Source organism: Danio aesculapii, chromosome 20 (assembly GCF_903798145.1).
Source record: "Danio aesculapii chromosome 20, fDanAes4.1, whole genome shotgun sequence".
Lineage (NCBI taxonomy): Eukaryota > Metazoa > Chordata > Actinopteri > Cypriniformes > Danionidae > Danio > Danio aesculapii.
This window is the reverse complement of record NC_079454.1, coordinates 29,720,818-29,745,482: the sequence shown is the minus strand read 5'-3', so window position 1 is coordinate 29,745,482 and position 24,665 is coordinate 29,720,818. Positions and strand designations below refer to the sequence as shown.

The window sequence follows — 24,665 nt, the reverse complement described above, 5'->3', positions numbered from 1 at the left end:
AAATAAAAAAATCAAAAGACTTCAAAATGAAAAGGCACATGGAAATCTGACTTCTTGCTGCAGATTGTTTTTATCATTATTAATCAAACAACAAAAGACACTTTTTACCTAAATAATTGTTATTATAATTATTTCCATAATTTGGCAGCCCTGCTTGGTCTCTTATTTGGCTTATGGGGTCTCTTCTTAATCTTCGTCCAGCCACCGTGACTCAATCAGTCTTAGGATGCAGCCTTTGGATTTAGATGGCTCACTCATAAAGACTTCACTTGCTTAATTACTGAAAGAATCAGTACCCTTGAACAAACACGTAAATGACTGATTTAGTGACAAACTCGTTTTGTAATACTTATTATTATTATTATTATTATTATTATTATACTTAATTATTTAATTGCAAAAATTTTCATTTGAAGTATTATCTTCAAAAATGATCTACAAATAGATATCTAAACTGTCCCTGGACTAATTTGACTTCTGTAGCATATAAATAACAGCACTATTTACTAAGACTGAATGTGCTTCATTACTTCATAAACTTAAGGTGTTTAAATCAAGAGTGCATATCAGTTCAGCAAAGCATAGTTAACCTTTAGCCAAAGACAGTCAGATTTCTGAGATTTAATGTGCAGTTATTTTAAACTCTGTAACTCTTCCAGCAGGAAATGTGCTGTGCAGTTTGTAGAAGGTGTGAGTTGGAGGGTCATGGGCGAGGCTGACGATGTGGAATGAGTGAGAGGGAGCTGGACTCAATAGAGGTGAGGTCATCCCATTGAGCTGAAGCAAAGGCCAGCAAACACAGGAACAATCAAATGTGCATGCACCAGTACCCTCTGCGTCCCTTGCCACACTTTCGTGTGCCTGTGAATTTAGGTTCTCTGTGACTCTCAGCAAACACTGTCACCAGGAAGTGAAGGTTAATGATTATTTGGGTAAAGAAGACTGAAACGCTGTGCATCTTTGTTCTGGGCCGCATGCTAGTTATAGCCAGGATGTGCTGTTTACAGTTTTTTCCGAAAGATTGAGAATGTATAGGTTTTATATGGTGTTTTGGGTTTATATAGGTTTTTCACTGCATTTCGTTGCCTTATACTTGTACATGAGTAATGACAATAAAGTTGAATCTAATCTAATGTGATCTAATTTTGAGCATTTTAAAGGAATGCTTTGGTCTTATTAGTAAAACAGACTTTCTGTGGATAATGCAGCCATATTCAGGAGTAATGTGTTACCTCTGTGCTCATTTCCTCTGGGATTTTATTCCAGGAGTGACTGTTTTTCCATTGTCATTCAGATGTTTTGAAAGGAATGATTCACTCTGATGGCAAGCTGCTTTTGGTGCACGCTCATTCAAAACAAGTGGGCCGTTTTCATTCAGGTCCAGTGAATGATTTGATCCTGCTTTGATCAGAGTGTTGGAAAGGTGTCTAGAAAGCTTCCATTTTGGAAGAGCACTCGCATCTTGTAATGAGCTCTTGTGATTGTGATCCCACTACTGCTAGTTTACTTCAAAGAAGAGCTGGTATGCAAACAATTTTGCCCAATACCTGAACCATGAAACAATGCTTTTATAAGAGGCACTTTTGGGGTAATGGGAAAATGGCTGAGAAGCACGTCACACACACTGAGCACTTTAAACTCATTGTTTGGGTCTATCATTGCCAACCCAGATTTGAGAACAATAGATGAAGCTATGCAGTGGAATAGGAGATCACTATATATTTTTATACATTTTGTTTTCCAATTGAATTTGTTTTTACTATTCAGTTATTAATTTATAAGCTGTTACTTGGCCATGCATTCTAGGAGTTGGAAATGGTCCATTTAAGGTGTACAACTGAACAGCTGATGCAAGAGTAAACTGCAAACAGCTTGTCCGTTTACATAACGGCCAGTCAATTAAAACTCAGTGCTGTGATTGACCAAATTTCATTTGCTTGCCTCCCTTGGGTGATTGTCTGTTTACTCTGTGGAATACATTTACTCTGTGGCTTTGTAGCTTTTTTGCCTCAGAGTTGTGAACAGATGTGTTTGTGTGTCTGACTATGTGGTTACTGTAATTCAAAAACCACAGGCAGCAATAAAAGGAATCTCACAGGCAACTCATTGTCTGTTGTAAGGGTAACGCCTCCAGGAAAGTTTTGTAAGGACATTGTTTTCTTTAAAAGAGTCACTTAACTTAATAGTGATTGGAATTTTAAAACTGTTTGGTTGAAATGACACCTGTTGGTATCTTTTTTTAACATTAGTGGAATCAAATTAAGTGTTGCTGATTCAATAAAAAGTGTGCTTTGGCAGTACCCAGTATCTTACTAGCGGTACGACATATGAATTGCAGATTAAACTGATTAACCTAATTTGAAAAAATCAGTGGGGAATTTGATCAAAAACAAGAAGCTGTGGGTCTTTTAATGGAAACGGAGCATGTAGCTTCACTATTTGGGATAATTTATCAGTGCTCATATTAAAAAATACAGAACTGACTATATCATTGCAGTGGCTCAATTTAGAGAGAAACACATTACCATGGCAACTTGTGCTGCGCATTTCAGGTGCTCCTGGCAGGGTAAGTACAGGTTTAGCTCAGTTGAGCATAAAGTTCCTTGCATTCAGATAGATTTGTTTTGTAAAAGTTAGTTCAAATAATGATTGGCTAGCTTATATTACAGCGTATATAAGTATACTTTGCAACGCTCTCTATGTTTTTCTTCGTTTTTTAATCAGAGATGCTTAAAATTAGCATACAACATTCCTCTCTGGATTAAAATTCTTACTCTCTTTGAACTCCTGGCTTCATTCCGATCTCATCATTCTCTCACAATGCAGGACTGTTAAAATCACCATGTCAACTGGCAGGGCAGCAAGTTAAAGAGTTTACTCATTTCTGAAAGATGAGAAATTTTGAAGCATTACTTGTTAACTACTTAAATTATGGCCTGTAAAGTTTGTGGCAGCAAAAGCACCTGTGCTTGTCATTAATCCACAGTAGTATTTTAGTGCTTGTATCTTAGAACAGTTCATGAGAAAAATAGTTTATAACTGAATACGTTTTTTTGCTTATAATTTAATGGTTATAATTGTTACAGATGACAAGAATTCAGAAAATATTATACTACAAACTCTGTATTATACACTACTGTTAAATTTAAAATGCTATGAATGTGAAACAATGTCAGACATTTCAGTAAAATATGATCATATGTGGAATATCCTCCAGAGACTTCTGTAAATACCCTCTTAAGTGTTTAATAATCAGGGTGTCCGTGGGGTCCAAAAATGTCTTAAATCTCAAAGTCAAAATTTTAGGCCTCAAAAAATCTTAAATTTACTGAAATATTGGGTTTTAAGTCTTAAAATCTTTTTTAATTAAATTAATTTTCCTTTTCATGTATTTACTAGCCAATCTGGCCAACAGCGATAAAATCACCAATAGTCCATCTCAATAGAACTTTAAACTGTTTATTTAAAAAGGTAATTTTTTTTCAACTTCACAAATAATTTACCAATTATTTTCCTTACAATACCATTTGTTTAAAAGTGCTCCATGTATTTACTGCTGAGGACACCGACCTGGGGTCCGTTCTTCGTATGTGAATTACTCAATTAGTTGGATTTGGTTATTGACGATTTGACATCATCCAGGACGGTTTTGTTCTTTAAAACTCACCTGAGAGTTGTTGTCATAGCAACAGTTCTGGTAGCTCAAACCTGCTTGGGAGTGGGCTTATTTCATATAAACAGGATTAGATCGGGTCAGTTCAAGCTAAGGTGATTCTGAAAGTATGAACTGAATGCTGAACTTTTCTTACAGTAATAATTCTATACACTTGGGAAAATAGTAAATAGTTATATAGTACTATAAATGTATATATACACGTTAAAAAATTATTTAAATAAAACGTATGCAGTCTGCCATCCAAAATAAAAGTACAAAGACTTTCACAGGGTGTTTCTCCTTAAGGGGTTCAAAGAGAACATTTATTAATATGGATTTTTTAACACAAACGCGTCCTATTTTAAGGTACCAGCTTTAGTACAATTTCTGTATAATAGTCACACAATATTCGACAGTTTTTTTTTTTTTTTTTTAAAGAATAATAATTTATGCAGTCATGCACATTTTGACAGCTAATATGATAGTGATTTGATTTGATGCAAAAGTTGCACACACCTTTACTGATATCAAAATGCTTTTTGATGCAAAATTAATTCAAATGACCAGTTATTCCCACACAGATTAAGAAACCTAAATTGACCTAGGCTACTTTAATGAAGAAATTAAACTAAACTGCTCTAAAACTAAATAAATTGCTGAATACTCTTGACACATGAAAATGTAAAGCCTGCAGCACACAACAAAGGTGGAAAGATATTGCATATCATATTTAATAAATCAATTAGTACAAATTTTATGTAATTTTGCTCACATGGATAATTGAATATTAATCAGATGATGTCATTATGCTACTGCCGTCAGCCAATCGTTGCATTGCTGATCATGATTTTGAGGATCGATAGATCAGTCCTTCACAACACACACAGTGACCTCAGATCAGTTCATCCAGACATTTTTATCTGAATCGCGGACTTGTTTGAAGAACCAAATTAGCCAGAGATCAGTTATTAAGATTAAAAGATCCAGGATCTGCCAAATCATCTTAAACGCTGCTCACGCTGTGATATTTCAGCCATGATTTTGTCATCTGAGACAAATTTGGGAAATCCTAAAAGATTCCTGAAATCCTCAGCTAAAATCTGTGATCTTTGATCGTTGGTTTGAGATGTTCCCTAACAGCCGCTTAGTGCCCATTGCGATCAGATTTTTCCTCCAGCTGCGATGAGCGTCAATCCAAGAACCAATAGGAGCTCTGAATTTGATGATGCAATTCATGTGACATTTCAAATGACCGTGGGGAAACGTCAAAATAAAAAACATTCTTCTTGGTTTTATTATTGAGACACGCCGTGTGCAAAATTGCCTCAACAGATTGTTTATGTTTACTGTGAGGAATCATTTCAGAACACGGGATAGTGAAAGGGTCACGGATGGATGACGTCAAATTCCAGGGGCGTTTTCTTTTGTGTTTGGTGCATCTTCATTGTCATTCAGTCTGACTTTATGACAGCTTACAGTGTGATATGGGAGCCATGTTCGTGCAGTCTGCCATGCTACAATCATTCAAGATTATAAAAAAAATCGCAGTGTGAGCCGGCCTTTAGATCATTTTAGCAAGATATGAAGAAAGGACTTCTGGACAGATTGTTGTGCATAATTTAGTTAATTATAATTTTTAACACTTTTAAAACATTTGTCAATTAAAAAAATATATATATTTTTAAGAAAGTTTATGTTGGAAAAAAAGTGTATGGATACAAGTAGAGCTTGCTTGTTTTAACACAATATTTAAAATATTTTGCTAAGAAATATCGAAAATAGAATAAAAAAAAATATTATTGGATTATTACATTTATTAAATGATAATAATTTTTTTTATCTAGATTTTTTTTCCCTAAAACCATTACAAATAAAATTGCAAATAATGTTACTGCAAATAATTTTTTTTATGGTTTGGTAACATTTTTTTTTTCCCCAGTTGTGTGTCTGTGTAGGGATTTGAACAAACCATCAGCCATACATATTAAACTTTCCTTTCATTGTTTGAGCTTACAGCCTTAACTGGCACATCAAATTGTGAAGCTTGAGGTATCGATAGGTGTGCTGTTTCTTTTTTTTTTATATGATCGAGCTGACTATTTTCACCTGGTTCAACTGACAACCACATAGCATTATCAGTCTCTTAGTCAGTAAGTTGACAATATGACTTATTAAGTGGCTTTTGTTAGTGTGCCTAATATAAACGCACAGTATAAAACTCTCAAGAGGCTTGTGGTATAACATCTGGTGACAAATGATTAAAGCTCTGTTTCTCGTTCACTGGCTCAATTCCCAATTTTACAACACCTGCTTGACTGTTGCTCAGGTGGGGATGAAACTGCGACACAGCATCCTCTGTTAGCCTTGTTGCCTTAGAAACGAGGATGCAGTGGCGGTAACAGCCTTGCTGTGTAATGATGGTAATTAGCAGTCATTTTCTCCGGTGTGTGTGCAGCATTCCTCTGATCTCTATAGACAGTGCTGGAGGAGAAAATGTCTGTTGCTGAGTCTTCTGTGGGGTTTAATAATCAGTGTACTTGGAGGAACGTGCGCTCTGTTCCTCGCGTAATGCGTCACTAATGATGATGAAGAGCATTTCTCCAAGCAGGGCAATTATTGGAGATTTGCAGTGGAATTGCATGTGGAGATTTCAGGTTGAGGAAATGCATGCTTGACCATCACTTGGTTATTTTTAACTCTGTGCTGTGATTCAGATCTCATTTTCGCTCTCCCTTGCTGACTGAAAGAGTATAGGAAATGCATTAGTGGGAAATGAAGCAGCGGCAAAAACTTCTCACCTAGACATACACACAGACACGCTCACACAAACACACATTCTGAGACGTTTAAGTGCAGCTTCCCTGCTGCTCTCTGAACTTCACTCACATCGACCAGGGCTTGAAAACACTGTATTAAAAGACCATATGTGCTGCTTTGGCGCTAATGATAGATTGACATCTGAGAGCTGGAGTGATGTAACGGCCTTTATAAAACAGATGGATGGTTATTGATCAAGACTTTCTTTTTAAAACAGATGATATAGAAATGGATATGGTGCTACTGTAAATCATTGCTCAATACCAACCACATTACCAATTGAGAATTCAGTCATCATTTATTAAAATAGATGCGTTCTATATCTAAATGACTTTTTTCTTTTCCCCTGCAGAGTTGAAATTTATGTTTTTGTTTATTTATTTTTACTGTGTGACCAATGAAACACCGAAACCTTTACCTTTTGTCTCGTACAGTAGGGCTACACTATATTGGAAAACTCACATTGCAATATTTAGTTTTTCTGTGAAATATTGTAGGAATGCACAATATTATCGGCAGCCATATCGTTATCGGCCGATAAATGATATTTTTAAAGTTAACGCTATCGGTCCTATGTCAAATTTAGGCCGATATCTTTAAGCCGATAGATTACATAATTGTACAGAACTGTCTCCCTCTTGCATGCATAGGCAGAACTTGTTCAGACTTGTCCAGTGCACTATAACTGAGCTTTCCTCACATTGTTTATTCCATCAAAGTTTCTTTGTGTGGTATTGCTGTGCGTTAATAACTCAGCTGACAGTGCTCTCACAGCATCCCATCAGCAGCAGTGGAGGTGTGTCGCAGTCACTGAATCCAGCATAGGGGTTCTCAACCATGCTGATTTATGTGAAATCGTAGGCTATTCAGTTCATAAGATCAGTTCAAACTTTTATGAAGTTTTTTAAGTAAAATACATTTTTACTGTATTAAAATAAATCATTTTGAAATATTTATATTAATCTGAATATCAGTTTTCGATATTGCCCAAATAATCCATATCGGTGCATCCCTAATATATTGCAATATGAATATAATTTTACAAGATGACTATTTTGGACTCACAATTTTATATTTGATTGTGATGATTTTGCAGGGGAGTGCATCTGCATAAAATATACAACAGTATACAACAATACACAAAATAATATCATTCATAGCACAGCTGAAAGCAATGGAACAAAGATAATAATGAAATGAACAACAATTTATGGTTTTTGGTGGAGTCAATTTGATGTAGGAATAATCAAATGTAAAATAAGTGTCTTTTAATAAATAATTTATATATTTTTCTTCAATGTTTTATATTTTATTCTGCTTTTTCTTCTATTTATAAACATATAAACCCAATCAATTAAATCTAATCCAATTGTTAAAGCAGAAAACGTTATAATCCTTTATTTAAGTGGTGTAATTTAACTTGAAATCTCTTGAGATCTTGCGACGTGACTATTGCAGATTCACACATTGTGATATTGATGCTAAAACGATATATTGTGCAAAAATTTCATAGCTTTAGCATGATATGAGGATGACAGAATGATCACAAATAGCAAAACTGATCAATTTAGGCCCTGTTTCCACTTGTTTTTTTTTTTACATTGATCTGATCGTAAGTGGTCACCCGAGATGCATAACCTTTACACCTGTTATTAACATTTCTTATGATCTGTTTTGTTCAGTTTTGATCATTTTTTATTTTTGTCGCTTTGCATAATTTTTTAGTGGCTCCATTATCAGCTGTAAATGTCCAGCAGTTGCTTTCAGATGGAGGAGTGTTTACTACTCGGAGCCACCGTTTACTGGCAAGCTACGCAAAAGGTTGTGGAAGATTTAATTGGTACGATCCTGAAATCAATGAGAATCGTGACATTTGACGGCTGTATTTTCTCATTGATCTTTGGCTCTGTGATGCACCTGATCTAAAAGTACATGAATACCACATTTATTAAAATGTATTTACTCCTAACTCACCTCGCACTAATCAGTGTTTACACTGTGAAACCAGTCAAATCAAATGCATTTTCAACTACCTGTGGAAGTGGTCAAGTTTATTAAGGCACAATCCCAATTCAATTTTTGTACCTCTGCCCCTTCCCTTTCCCCATGGCCCTTGAATCAGAGTGTGAAGGGGAAGGGCTTCAAATTTTACCCCTAAGAAATGGGACACCAACAACACCTGCACATTTCATCTAGAGCTGCACAATTAATCGAAAAAAGAACCTGCATAGGCTGTGAATAACAGGTAATAAAGTTGTAAATAACGTTCAATTTGTGGAACAGAGTAATTGTTTGAGAGCCGCGCGGGAAGGATGATCCGCACTTAGCAGTGAAAGAGAAACCGAAAGCATGCACAACATTTAAATAATCATATGGCATTATAGAGTTATTATTAGATTATGACAAGCATTTGATATGCTTTTTTCTGTCTTACCGAACACAGTGTTGTGCATGAGAGTAAACAGTAGACCTACAAATAATAATAATAATAATATTAATAATAATAATGTTGTTTTTTTCACTATGTTTGAGAAATAACAATAATTTCCGACTCATATTAACCTTTATTTTACATCTACAGAATCGTGAGAAAATCGTGATCTTTATTTTAAGCAAAAAAATCGCGATTCTCATTTTAGCCATTTGTATGAGATCGACGATCGCAACTGCTGCAGTTATTCCAGTTGCATTATTTTTTGGTATTTTACTTTAAGAAATCACTGAAGACATGTTATCATAACCATATAATGTGGCAATGAGATCGTAACTGTACTGTGCATTTACACAGTGGTCATATTCTTCTATGTAAACACACAAAAACAACATTAACATTATATCAGACACTGTAAAAAGCTCATTCCCAGAAACTAAATTTTCTGACAGGGTATTCGAGTGTCAGATGTGAAAATATGTTGTGGGACTGCTATACAGGACTAATTTTATGGATTATAGATTTAGCGAATTAGTTTTATAGATTTAGTGAAATTTAGCGTTTTTTATTTTAGTGTGTGGATTGTGTATTCTGGGAAATTTTCCTACCTCTTGGTTTTGAGTGTGGTAATGAAAAATCTCAATTTCGAGGGCTATCCAGGCCTTCCCCTTAGTCCAACGCCTTCAAGCTAAAGAGAATTGAGACACCCCTACCCCTACACGTAAACATGCATAACGAGGGGTAGAAGGGGTAGAATTGGGATTGGGCCTTTATTTAAAACATTTTACACCCGTGTTGGGTGTTAACCACATGTGATCAGATTGAAAATGGATCTTAATACCCTGGGGCCTCCGATCAGCAGCTTTCCACCATCAAGTGAACTGACACTATTGTCTGTTTTAGTTTTATATGATATGATGATTTTATCTTGCAAGGTATTTTTGGGTTGATTTACAGTGTTGGCAGCACATCCCAACTGATAAAATAGCTGTTTGTTGAGATCAGAACCATGAACCATGAATTTTCGTAATTCTTCACTGAATCCATAGTCTGACTTTTCTTGACTAGTGACTATGATTGATTTGGCCAGTTTAATTGGCTGTGGATGCAGGTTTGCGGCTTTGTGCTTAATGGCTTTGGGGAAGAAAATCACGCTTTTTCATAAACAATCAGTATTGTTGCAATTTTGTGCTGTTAGTGCTCCCGAAATTGCATGCTTCACCTTTAAATCCCCTTTCTCTGAAATGGATGTCCTCGGCAGCGTAGTTATTTCGTCAACATCTCTCCTGCCAAGTCAGCTCACGGAAGCAGCCATCTATTCAGCCGAACTACTTGTTCCTCAAGGCAGAGTTTGCAGGCAGGGTTTGCCTCATGTTTCTTAACTGTAGACATGTATTGAGAAGTCCCTGCCCCCGCAGTTAATTGTTTTGTTTTGCATAGAGCAGCCCAGATGTCTGTAGTCAAGGAATGGCTTGACCCTTTCTTAGGATGTTAGATGCATGGATGAAGGCATTTGAGAAAAGGCTTAGCAGCAGGCCTTTCTTTTAGGACTTTTTTTGTGGCATAAAGCCTTACATCTGTCAAACAATCACATGGCTTGTGCCCCATGGACCTCCACTGCACTCAGAAGAGGGATTACCTAAGAGACCAACTACAACTTTTCTCACAGTCATTAAACATGGACTTGTCAGTCTCTTTTAATTGCCTTAGAAATGGGAGGATGCAGATCATGTATTGAAGGATTTAATATTCATCTTGCCTACACCAATTAATATGTGTATTGGCTTGCTGTGAATCTTTCTGCCTGAAGCCATAGCGTTTTTTGCATGTTATTAGCCTCGAATGTTTTTTTTGCCTTTTCCTCTCAGAATAATGCATATAAATTGTAATTCCTTGAGATGCATGTTTCAAACAGTTTTGGAGCCTAACAAAATTTGTGCTTAAATGGTGTAAGTTTTTAAGTTTAGAAATAATATATTGCATTAGTTTTACTCACTATTTTGTATTGACAATTTACAGTCATGAATGGGGATGGGCTGGTATAAGATTCTGACGGTATGATAACTTTGGATAAAAATGTCACGGTTTCACTTCATCACGGTGTTGTGATTACTGCTCTAAAATAAGTTATTTTAAAATGTCTGGCTAAAAACCAACACACTTTTTTCCCCACTGAACACAATATATTATATTTTAAGCAACATTTAAAATATTTTGGACCAGGGCTGGGTGATATTGCAAAAAAAAAAAAAAAAATTCACTATATCATGTTTCATATCATTCGATATCAATAATTATTGAATATTTTTTAACAACACATTTAGGAATGTTCAGATTTGTTTTTATTTAACCACTTTATCTTAATTTACCAAAATTACTAAGGCAAATAGTCAAAAACAAAAATATTAAAACAAAATATCTGATCTCTTCATAATAAAATAAACAGAAGTGTGAAAGAGACTTTTAAACTTGATAAATAAAATGTTACAAAGTGTGTATAATAGTAAAGTGCAAATGCTGAACAATCAAAGCAAACTTCAAGTTGTGAATAATAATGATACAGTAAATTTTAAACTTAGTTAACAACACAAATTATGATAATCAAATCTGAGCTTTCGACTAAAGGAACCAACCATCATTATTCAAATACATTCTGCAACATTACAAGTTGTGAAGTTGAATGACTATATTACCCTTTATGCTAAAACTCAATGATAAAACTAAATAGGGTGCTGGTGGCAGGGATGCACAAGAAAAAAAACAAAAAAGCCAGTCTGGCGACATCCTTACATCCTTTTTTATTTACAATCTCCGCACTGCTGCGATACGGCACTCATTTTTGCGTGTGTTGTTGTTCTGACCTGAAGTCCTTGGGCGTAATTGGGCACCATCATGTGTTGCTGCAGCTCAAATGCAAGTTTATGGAGAATTTAAAAAACGCTGCAGTGTTTGGATGCGCTGTGTTTGTCTGAGGTAATTAGTCTGCCGTTATTACTAAAATGTGTATATTCCATACAAAGTGTGAAACAGATTGGTTGGTTTTACTTGCATGAATTGCAGTGCGTTCGCGGCATTCGGAAAAGTTCAGGTGTTTTTAACTAGGTGTGGCTGGAAAATGCACGTAGTTCACGTGTGCGCCGCTTGTACAAGTCACGTGCCTCCATTGGAAATGACAAACTTACACCCTAAGCTTATTGGTATTGCTTCCAAGGAGAGCTTAGCAGCCAAATTTTTATAAAACTCTAGTGCTTCATACCGAAACTACATACCGAATCTTTTTTTATTGATATTGACAATGGTGTTTGATCAATAAATATCAATACCGATTTTATCGCCCAGTCTTATTTTAGATCATTAGCTTTTGATGTAGAGGTTTCTTTTCTGCTGGAGATACTGTTGCCCTAAAGAAGTAAATGTAATAGTTGTGAAAAACATGTAAAAAAAAAAAAACCTTACATATACCACAGGAATGGTATAATGAAAACTTTGGCGGTTTTAAAACCGTGACTTTTCCAAACTGCGGTAAACCTTGAAACCGGTTATCATCCCATGCCTAGTCATGAATAAATGATTATTTTTTTGTTATTTGTACATTAAAATGGAGTCCAACAGTGCATTAATGAAGAAGCAATTCGTATAAATCATTAACTCTAGTTTTTTTAGTGCACTCCAAGAAGCCAAAAAGAAATCGAAAGCAGACATGCTGGCTCTTAATTGTGCAGTTGGCATAGTTTCAATCATAATCTAATTATGATATTGTGATCCATCACAATGTATTGAATCGTGACTTGTAACACAATGTTGAGATAGCTGGAGAACAAAACACTTTTTGCCGTCCGCTCTTGTGAATTTTAGGATAATGCAAATTGACCATTTTATTAGTGTTGAACAGATTTTTGTTGGCTCTAAAACTAAAGTTTATGGTGTCATGCCAAGCTTATGAAAAATGTGGTTCAGCGGCTTGCGCAGTTATGCAAATGAAACAAAAAAGCACTCTGGGTAGTGAACTCTGTAGTAAATGAGTGTCCCCAGGGCACAGTGGCATCTCCCCTGCAGCTCCACTTGTTTGTCACAGAGGACATCACGAAAACAATAGCAGCTAAATGAAACGGCGGCAGTAGCAGGACTTCAGGCCTGGATAAAGGCTGAGCTTTAATTAGGCCCAGTCTATGGCAAGTGCTATGACCTAAAGCTTTCATTAGCATGACTTTACTTCTCTTCATGGTTCCTCAGGGAGTCTCCATCACACCACAATATTATTGACCTCAAGAGTACCTAGTCAACACTAAATCCTAACAACATGCATGCTTCATATGGCTGTTACCTTAAACTCTGGATGGGTTCAGATAAACTTCTACATTAGGCTATAAGGGTGGTAAGTGCCAGAGTGTTTTAAGTGCAGTCGGAAGATGAAGGGTAGCAGATGTCATCTCTGCTTCTACAGACTAGAAGGGCAGGTGGGATTATATATGAAATCAACCGTAAGGAATTAATGATACTTAAAGCTAATTCTTTCCATTAGATCTCTGGCTTAAAATTGGCCAGTGTAAGTTAAACTTAATCGCCTACTAAGATGCTTTTCCTGGAAGGAAAACCCAGCTAAACATTTCTGGTATAGGACAAGAAGTGGTAAGATATTTCAGCAGCTGCAGTTTATGAAAATGTCTCACTAATGGGAAATGTAAAGTCTTGGTTTTGTTGTCTCTTTTGTATTTGCAATGAGCCAAATGATGAAGCATGATGTGCATATACCCTAATAAAAATGTATAAAAGTAATAAAATCTACTCCATATAAGTTTTAATTTATCTTTAATTTAATTTAAAACTTAAAGTAGTAATGAAAGAATGTTTATTTTACAAGAAATTTGAATTACCAAAACTTGTCATACTCTAATTTCCACACAGATAATTCCTGAAAATTCAAATAAAGACATTTGAAACCACATTCTCACGTTAGTGGTCACATTCATAACAGTTTGTAAAATTGGTGCATCATTTCCCTGAGACTCATTTTGAACAGATCACTTCAATTTACAGGTGTGTCCCAAATCACGTACTTATGCACTACTCTATGCCATTTTGTTGTATAAATAGTGCAAGTAGTGCGTTCACGCTGAAAACGTGAAAAGAATAGATGCATTTTAAATACAGTTAAAATGAAGTGTGGACTGTTGGACACTTCACGCACTCAACGACCGCAGCTTTGCTCACGTAACGGAAGGGTCGGAGCTATGGGGCGCTGATGTTATATTATACTTTATTTATTTTGGATTGTGAAAGCAATATCCTTTGATTATACCGCCTCCCGATGGTGAATGCGGTTATTCTCATGGCAGGTATTATTTGGTAGTCTGGTCATTTATTTCATTAATTTGGTAACCGTCAAACGTCATCAGGGAAATGCTTTGAATCTCCACTTCGTGAAGAAAAATGTTAGTGTTCCATTTGGGACGACACTACATGCATGAACTGTGCTGTTGAGTGTGGAAGTGCATAAGTGCATGGTGTATAGTGTGCCATTTGGTATGCAGCTTACGATTTGTTTACTAGAGTCTTATTCTGGGCCGATCATTTGAATCAGTAAGTTGTGTAGCAGAGACTCATTCTGAACAGATCGTTTGAATCATTGCGACGGTATTAACACGATACTCACTCTGAATTAATCATTTGAATCAGTGAGTTGTTAACTTGTGATCTGGTGTCAGTCCAACTCCTAAATTAATTGTACGGTTCATTTATGAACCAAATTAACGGATCAAATTAAGCTTGTTCAAGCAACGTCTCCATCTTGTCTCTTCTCTTGTTTTACTCTGCTAAATTTAAGAAATTTTGGGAAGCATCTAGTACAATCATTTGTTTTGGTATGTAGTGAAGTTAGTTTCCTAAAATAAATATACTGCACTGTAAAAATTGCAGGGTTCCACACAATTCATTCATGTTGTTTCAACACAAATTGATTAAGCTAACCTAACACTTTCAAATTTATGTGGATTGAACATAAAAAATTAAGTTGTCCCAATGAAATCTCAAGAATTGTGTTGTTGCAGCTCATTTTAAAAAAGTAGTTTGAACAAGCAAAAAAATGTTTTTTTGAGTGTGTGCAAACAAATGTACTTAAGTACAGTAGTGAATAGGGCTGCACAATGAATCGAAAAAAGATCATGATCTCGATTCGACCCTACACACGATCTTAATTCAGCTTACGATTCAGCCAATTATATTTTCAAGGTCACGAGAGAAGAGTAAATGCGGTAAATGCAAAAGTCTTCACAGCAACATGGACACCTTCAAATGGCATTTAAAGTGTCACATACTGTATTTCTAAGGTGTAATTCACCCAGAAATGTTATTTCTGTCTAAATGTATGTATTCGTGGCTGCGAAATCATATGAGGCGACCGTGAGCTGTTTGTTTACTACCGAGAACGCGTGCGTGGACACCACCCACTGTTTGTTCAGTTTCAGTTTCAAATTCTGTGATGATCGTATTCTGTGACCCTAGTAGGCGCTGTTCTCACTGTTTGGCTTGAACTCTGTCCCACAGGCACCGGCATGCACATCATTTAAATGATCATATCGCATTTTACAGTTATGATTACAAGCATTTGATATGTTTTTTTTCTTTCATAGCTAACACAAAGTATTGTGCATGATAATAAATGTTTACTGTGTCAGTATAACTAGCCTATTTAATGTTCAATATAATGCAAGAAGGAATCTGATAATGACAAATGTCTAATTTTACCAGTGAAAACAAATGGTCTAATAATGCTGTCAATGACAAATGACAAGCATATGTCTGAAACATAATAATTCAACTTCAGCATTATGAAAAGTTACATTCTGATCCGTCACATCCATAACAGAGAGATTTCACATCCATAACGAAGCTTTTCCCTCATAAATGTAAAATCAATAATTTTTGTTATGCTTTTGATTAGCATCATTTCTTTTGGGTTGTGCAGTTTAATTCACAGAATTTGTACAAAGTATGTTGAATACTGTAAACTTGCATACATTTTTTGTCACATCCATAACATATGTTTATTTTCCTCATTTAAATTATAAAAAATGTTTACAGATTGACAATTTTTGCTCCCACAACTCTGTGGCTAGTTGTTTTGAAAAATACACATAGGCCTATTGTTATTTTTATTATTATTATTATTATTATTATTATTGTTGTTGTTGTTGTTTTACAATATGTTTGAGAATCAACACTAATAATAGCCTACCAATATTAACCTTTATTTTACATCTACAGAATCGTGAGAAGATCTTGATTTTAAGCAAAAAAAAAAAAAAAAAAATTGTGATTCACATATTAGCCAGAATCGTGCAGCCCTAGTAGTGAGGTAAAAATACTCTGTTCAGCTCTGGTCAAATCCATGATGAGCTGGAGGAAACTGTAGTGAGAATTGGCAGTACAGAAACAACGATTTTTCTATGGACAACAAAAACGGCAAGGTGATGCTACCTTTTGTTAAAGAATAAGCTGGAGAATGTTTCCCCCATACAAAATCTTCTTTTGTTCTCTCATTACCTTCAGCATTCATGGAGGAAAGGCAATATCAGCATCACAGACTAACCGAATCAGCATTTGCCCTGTTGTCAGCATCAGGTCAACATAATAACATCAGCATCAAACTCGTCCAACTGGTTTTTTTGCCAAGAATCTTGAAGACACAAAGGAATGGAAGGGCCTCATAGATCATAGACAATTCTATTAAAGGACAAAATGCAGAAAATCTTATCAATTTCCAAATTGTATATAATTAATATATGCCTTTACCTATGAATGATGCACAGGAAAAATGTTTAAAAACTCAATTCTAGCTTTGAACTGTGCAAATAACACCAAAGGAGGGCCACCCAATGAAAACAACCAACTGATGCAGGTGCCTTCCACAAGCTGAGCTGGTTGCTGCCTTTCCGATGTTGTGATTGGATCTAAAAGGCAGCAAACCTGCTCAGTTGGTGGAAGGCACGTGCATCAGCACATCCCTAAGCAGAAGTGAAAATATATCACTTTACCTTATTTTAAAATAAAGTTCACCATATTAGGCTCAAGTTTATCTTTACGTAAGGTAGCTTGGAATAACTCATCACAACTTCCAACTTAATCACTGTCATTATTCAACCATATGCACTTCATTCATGGACAATTTAGTAGCTGTTGGTTTGCTTGCCTGCTCTTTTGTTAATAAAAATTAAATGATTAAATCTGTCTACCTTGTGTTTGATAATACAGGCTCAACAAGTTATACAACACCCCACATATCCTTGAGATTGACCAAGTGAAAAACAATGACAAAGATGGTAAACAAATTTATAAAATTCTCCTTTGATTGTTATTTAATGTCTAGTGCCTTGTTTTAAAAGAAGAGTAGTAGCATCATGTTTAGCTTAAGTTAAGGTTAATCAAAAGCTCAATGTTGCTATTAATACCAATATTAATATTCATATTTGAGACCAAAAAATAACTACAGATTTGGTGCTTGTGTGAGGCCAAATAATATCACGATCATAGTGGGAGCTGGAAGTATATGCCTCTTCTGCATCTGCAGTCCACTTTGTTTTGTGGCTGAGTTGATTTATTCCACACTGGCTGAGTCTTACATTCGCTGCTCTTCCAGATATAACAGCTTCCCCCTTAACACGCACAGTCGGTTCCCAGGCATTCAGTGAAAAACAGCTGAATGCCTGTTTGTCTTTTATATCTCACCTTCAAACGTGATAGACGCATCGATTTCTTCACCTCAAAGAATTTCTCAATTTTCTGTTGGTGTTCATATCTACTATTGATTTAAAGCAATAGTTACTTCCAAAAATGATATTCTGTCATTTATTTGGCTTTAAAAAAGTTTCTAAAATTTTGATAGTTCAGAAAAGTGAGTAATTGATGCAACATTTGAATGTCTGAGTGTCAATTTCACTTATAAATGTTGTTTGAATATTATATATCCCAAATCAGTAAGGTTAGGATTAAGCAAGCAACCTAACGCCCTGTTTATACCTGGTACTGATGCATTGTTGTCAATCTGTTCATGTTGTCAAGTGGATGATGCAAAATACAAGTGTAAATGGGGTATAAAACATGCACGTGCAATTTTGATAGCATACAAGTTTCCATCAATTTTGAGTCCATTTATATATTGAAATGCAGTCTTGTAAGGACTCTTGTGCCTAAAAGACTCCTATACAATGTGCAATTGTTATGAAAAGCAAAATGGTTTTGTTTTTGAAAATGAAACTTTTAATTATTGTATGATTATATAATACACTACCTGACAAAAGTCTTGTCGTAGATCCCAGTTGTAAGGGCAACACATAATAACTTGACTTGTAGTTGATCAGTTGTAAAAGTGTCATTTTCCAATGAATCATCTTTAAAACTGCATTCCAGTCATCACAAATAATGCAGAAGACATATTGGAACCTACATGGACCCAAGATTCTCATATAAATTTGTCAAGTTTGGTGAAGGAGAAATCATGGTTTGGGCTTACATTCAGTATGGGGGCGTCCGAGAGATTGCAGAGTGGATGGCAACATCACCAGCCTGAGGTATCAAGACATATGTGCTGCCCCTTACATTACAAACCGCAGGAGAGGGCAAATTCTTCAGCAGGATAGCGCTCCTTCTTATACTTCAGCCCCCACATCAAAGTTCCTGAAAGCAAAGAAGATCAAGGTGCTCCAGGATTGGCCAGCCCAGTCACCAGAGATGAACATTACTAAGCATGTCTGGGGTAAGATGGAGGAGGCTTTGAAGATAAATCCAAATAATCTTGATGAACTCTGGAGTCCTGCAAGAACGCTTTCTTTTGGCTATTGCCATTGCAGATGACTTTATTAATAAGTTATTCGAGTCATTGAAGAGATGTATGGATGCAGTCGTCCACGCTCTGTCATACACTCTATTAATTCTTTTCCACTGCACCATGACTTTATATGCTATACTGTACATTATTTCTGTTAAGTGACGAGACTTTTGTCTAAGCAAAGTCAGACCTTACTGCGCTAATTAAATAATTAAAAATCAAGGCATGATCACATTTTATTTTGGTAAAATAAGCATAAATTGAAGTCAAGTTATTATTTGTGGTTCCTAAAACTTGGATAGGGGACAAGACTTTTGCCCGGTAGTGTATGTTAAATGTTGCTTACAAAGTGCAGAAAGTGGACATCAAAATGTTTTGGACATATTAGTAAAAAAAGGCCAAATATCTCAATCGGAAGAGCGGATAAGAGCCGTATGGAAGAAAAGAGAGTTGCTTATCCTGAGCTCTGCACTAATTAGCTTGGCATTTTAGTCTCTCCAGGCAGGCCCACCAAGGTGCTGAGTGTACAGAGGTTCAATATCTGTGCTCCTACCACACATCCTCAGTTGGATTAAATGGTAAATGCTTTGTTTTCTTCTTCACAGCACAAGAGATTGTGCTGTAGTTGACTGTGGGTATTACAATAATTTATATCTGGCACACCAAATTAACTTAAAAAAAAAAAAAAACAAAGCAATAAAAAGGTGTTGATTTCATGCAGGCAACTTGATTCCTTTCCACCTTCTGGCATCTTACAACTACAAATAGTTTTTTGGGGGCATTTCAGGGGTGCTTATGTAAGAGGTATAAAAAGGTGATAATTACTTCCAGGGCTTTTGTATGTCCTGGAGGAAAGCGTGAGGATGAAAATATCCGGTTGTGTTTTTTTTTTTGTTTTTTTCTCGTGTGCATTTGTATTTGAATCATCTTGCATATCATTACTCCGTCTGACTCATTTTTTTATAGTAAACTTGAGGAACTCTTGAATGTGAGGCATCTCAGATAGTTTTGAGTGCTATTACTGATGTTACTTGAAAGAAGAAGACTAAGATAGAGGTAAAGTCTGGGCTCTGAATATCCTGTTATTGAATGCTGGCAGTCAGTGTTGCTTGGCAAACATTTAGACCTCACAGAAGAGCATGTAAAGTTTATCTTTTTTATGACTTGTAGTGTGGTTGGGGGTTCGACATTCCAGCAACGTTTGGAATTCTGCCGGCTATGAGGAAACTTGCTCCATTTCATGTTCTTTAATGTGGGAAATGTTTTCTTCACATTCAAATCTTTCTAAAATGCACAAAGAAGTTACTTCACGCTGAGTTTCAGGGTGTTCAGATGGAGCAGTATTAAACCATGCTGTGTTCTTTCATTGTATCAAGCTGAAATGTTGCATCACTGTGAATTCAGGATAGGCAAGCTAATCGTGGATAAATTCAGCTCAATTACATCTGTAGTGCACATGATGATCAAGCACCTGCTGGTTTTGGGATAATGCTAGGAACATTGCTGAGAACTTTTACATTGGTTTAGTTCAGTTGTTGATGCGTGTACACTGTGCTTAAGAGAGGGTCTGACTGACATCTTGTGTTTTGGGAGATGCATATGTTAGTTTGAACTGGTCCAGTATGGACTTGCCAGCATACATCAGATCCTTTGTGGATTTTGGTATAATCTAAAAATATGATACCCTGTTAAAAATAAAGATTTATTATTATTTTTTTTTTACATTTATGTAAAGATTTGCAATGCCAGAACAGTGGCATAGCTGTCTCATGTCATCAATATACAATAATATAGCCATATATTATACAATCGTCCATAGGCTAGTAATTCAAGTATTTTGTGAAGGGTAAAATTAACAATAAATAAATAAAAACAAGATACATTCTCCAAAAACTCCCATAGAAGATTCCAGATATGCCAGAAAACATCAGATTTCAGACGCAAGCCACAAGTCAGTTTTTCAAAATAAGGATTCTTAATTAATAAAGGGACTAAGCCGAAAAGAAAATGAATGAATGAATCATCATTGATGCTCCCATTGCTATAAAATGTATTTTTTCAATTAAGTTTTTTTTCAAACATATTATTTGCTATGAGCAGATTGTCAATTATTAAGACATTATCATCTGTAAAAATAGTAAACAAACTTTTCATACATTCATAGAGTTTTGTAGATATAATGCCTCACTACCATACTAAAGAAAAAGAAACAAAAACACTTCAACTTGGTCATGTAAAATGTGGGGGAAAGTATTAATCGTAAAATCTTGGTTAATGATCTATGAATTGTTTTGTGAGCTGTAAAAATTAGATCTGTGAATTTAAAAGCTGTCTAACTGGGTTGTTCTTGCAAAGTGGTCCTTTATTTTTTCCACATCACCGCCATTGGGAATCTCATCCCTCTTAACTTGTTTAAATAGCAGAAATTTAAATGCAGAGAAAGGGCAAGTGTTGAACTTAATCACTTCTAACTGGACCTTGCTGCACTTAATAATGGACACATGATTTGCGCTCAGTAAATAAATGCAATGTATTTGCTCTAAACTCATGTTATGCTGTTCTTTGGGGTTTTTTCCCTTGCTTTTCAAATAAGTATCACTAATTTAATCTACTTCTCATCATTTATAAGTGACACCAGTGTGCGACTTACAAAATCCAATTGCACCAACAAGAAAAAACATTGTGAAATTCTATAAACATTAAATATTTTATAAACTATAAGAAATTCGTAAACTGTCAAATAGAATGGTGGTACATAGGCCTTAAACTATATATAATATCTTATTATAACTTAGTTGATGTCAATTTCTGCATCTACTAATGCATTGTTAGTGTTCAGTTTGAATAAATGAACATACGTTTATTAGTTATGAATTAACATTAGCTGTGAACAATAGCATGCCGTTGAATTAAAGTGTAATTAGATTGAGAAATGCTTTACAAACTTTGCAGTTCATCCTTGCTATCTTATTTTTGACATAGCATCTAATAGTAACAAATTGAATCTCTCTGTTAGGTGTCATAATAATTGATCATTAAAAACAGGCTTGTAGGCTTCTAATATTTCTAAATTGAGTCAACACGTCTTGCTCTTTTATTCATATAAATATTCAAGTAATTTTACTTGAGGCGTTGAAAAACAATAATGGTGTTAAGTGGATTTCCATTTAATAATCAGTGTTGTTGTTGATTAATGATTAATAGCATAACGTGAGGGCATTAATCTGCCGGATGTTTTTGTGATTGCATATACGCTGCCTATTGCAAATTTTCACAGAAATCAGATATGTACTTACATTTTGATCTAAGACGATAATTATTATATTTATTTGATGTATTGCCCTGCAGTTAAACAACTAAAGCATTCATCTCACTGTGAATGTGCAACTGTGAGTGCATTTACCAGCAGGTGCCAAATTCAGATGCTTGTTACCAATACTTAAAGGGTTGAGGTGTTGTATCTTTTTTTATCTTAGTAAGAGCTGGAAAGTGAAGTACTGGTGCTTTTGATACTCCTGCTTTGAGATTCAGTGGTGCAGCGTGGCATTTGGAATTTAGAGTGGAAACCGGAAACCTCCTGGTGGTCTGCCAAATAGTATTGGATCCTCATGCAGACATTTCAAGCCCTTTTCCCTGTAATAGTTTTCAGATTTAAGCTTACATGCTCATAGGACAGGTTTGTAGAGTCCTCGCCATGGAGGGGAGCTTGAAAGCCTGATGAAAATACTCAGAAAAACAAATACGATATCAGGGGCCAAAGAACACAAAGCCCTTTGGTACGTGAACGCCATCCAAAGGCTGAAGTAAATAAATCCCGGACTGGAGGAATTTGACTTTTTATTTTTTTCCTCCACGTTTTTGGAGAAGGGCTTGGCCGAGATGCTGTGAAAGCAGCTGTAGGATAGTGTGGTTTTGGCTCAGCTGCTGTTATGGATTTAACAGGGTTCTTCCTCGTCCCGCCTGACACTGCTCGCCCTGCTCTGGAGGAATGCAGACGGGCCTTTCTCATGGCAGTGTCTCTAATATGAAGAGCAGCTCTGCAGCAAAATCTCAGGTACCAAGCTGGACTCTTTTTAGTCAGGTACTTTTCAACCTTTAACACTTTTTTATTTCTGGGTTCTTTTACAGTTTCTATTTTCGGGTCATGCTTTTAATGCTTAAATCTTCACTGATTATGATTATCATTATCATTGCATAATATTGACTAATCAATTCAAGCTTATTTGTATAACGCTTTTCACAATTACTATTGTTTCAAAGCAGCTTTACAAAAGGTGCACAATATTGCATTTCAATCAACATCAACAAAAGTTAGAGTTGTGCATAGGGCAGACATTACACAGTGTCCGTTCAAAAAAGGTGATGTCTATGTGTACCTGTTCAATGAAGTGTATTTGTGTATTAACTGTTGAAAATATTTAGTTTAGCTGCTGTTATTGCATTAGAATAATATATTTTAAATGAAGAGGTGCTATTTAAACAAGTATTTCTAACAAAACTAGAGCTGTGGTGAAAAAATGCTTGAGAAATTGATATTGTTTACATTTTGAAAATATCACAATTGATGCAATCAAAATCTCTTGAGTCGACACTGACATTATTTTTAACAGCAGATGGTACTGTATGTTTTCACCTGTACTGTGCTTGCATCCAATTCCTTACGAATACCACTTGAACCTAAGATAATCATTAGCAATGTTGGGGAAGGTTTAAGCAGTGTTCATAATAAGCTGCATTTGCATTAAACTTGAAGGACTCAGCTGTACGGACAAGCACATGTCCTTGTAAGAATGTGAGAATGTTGAAAATCATTTGAAAAATCTCAGAATTTTTTTTTTGAAATAAATTTTAACAGAAGTTTTAATCATTTCTTAGCTAGTTTAGGTCCATCATAGATAAGTAAATGACTCTAAACACATAGGTGACTGCAGGTCCCTGACTTAATGGGTTATTTATTGAAACATTCAGATTTTTCATTCAAAACAGCTGATTCATTTAGAAACATTCACTTGTCTGGCTACATTCGAAATGGCAGTTGAAGTCAGAATTATTAGCCCCCCTGAACTATTAGCCCCCCCTGTTTATTTCTTCCCAAATTTATGTTTAATGGAGAGAAGATTTTGGCAGCACATCTCTAAACATAATAGTTTTAATAACTCATTTCTAATAACTGATTATTTTATCTGTGCCATGATGACTGTAAATAATATTTGACTAGATATTTTTCAAGATACTTCACTATTACAAAAGGAACAGTATGTGATCAGAATAGTATGTCCAAAATTGCAAAGTACTCATAGTAATAGTAAACAAAAATACCCTGATGATCTACTACTCCCAATGATATTTTGAAATGAGTATATGATTAACAATTGATATTGCACTAGGCCACAGGAGAAGATTTGCAAATGGTAGTGAAACAAGGCAACCAAAGCTTGTTGATTGCATTAGGACTGCGTGGATGCAGCAGGTCCGAGTTACATTCACACTAGAGCTGCACAATTAATCGGAAAAAGATCGCTATCTCGATTCCACCCCCCTAGGCGATCTTAATCCAGCATTTCTACGATTCTGCCAATCATATTTTCAAGTTCAGGAGAGAAGAAAAAGCGGGTCCACAGGTCTTCACATTGTTTTACATACTTTGTTCAGCAACGGGGACACCAATGGTGTTGAAATGGTGTTGAAAGAGTCACATACTGTATTTATAAGGTATAATTCACCCAAAAATACCATTTCTGTCTTCATGTAATGTTAAAGATGTATTCGCGGCCGCGATATCACACATGATGTGAGCTGCTGACCATGAGCTGTTACCACAGAGAGGGCGGGTGCGCGCCTTTGAATGAAGTCTACTTTAGTGAACAGAACCTGCACAGGCTGTGAATAACAGGTAATAAAGTTGTAAATAACGTTCAGTTTGTGGAACAGAGTAATTG

At 35.6% G+C, this 24,665-nt stretch overlaps 1 protein-coding gene across 6 annotated transcripts in view; it reads left to right on the top strand.

Moving 5' to 3' along the window:
* Nucleotides 1-24,665, top strand: part of sipa1l1 (signal-induced proliferation-associated 1 like 1) — a 121,131-nt gene that overhangs the window by 11,678 nt on the left and 84,788 nt on the right. Inside the window, exon 1 of one of the 6 annotated variants that reach the window (XM_056481015.1) lies at nt 22,671-22,807. The exons of the other annotated variants lie outside the window; for them this stretch is intronic. The gene's annotated coding sequence lies outside the window, so the exon portion shown is untranslated. Of the gene's footprint in view, nt 1-22,670; nt 22,808-24,665 lie in introns of those variants that run through there. 6 annotated transcript variants of the gene reach the window in all.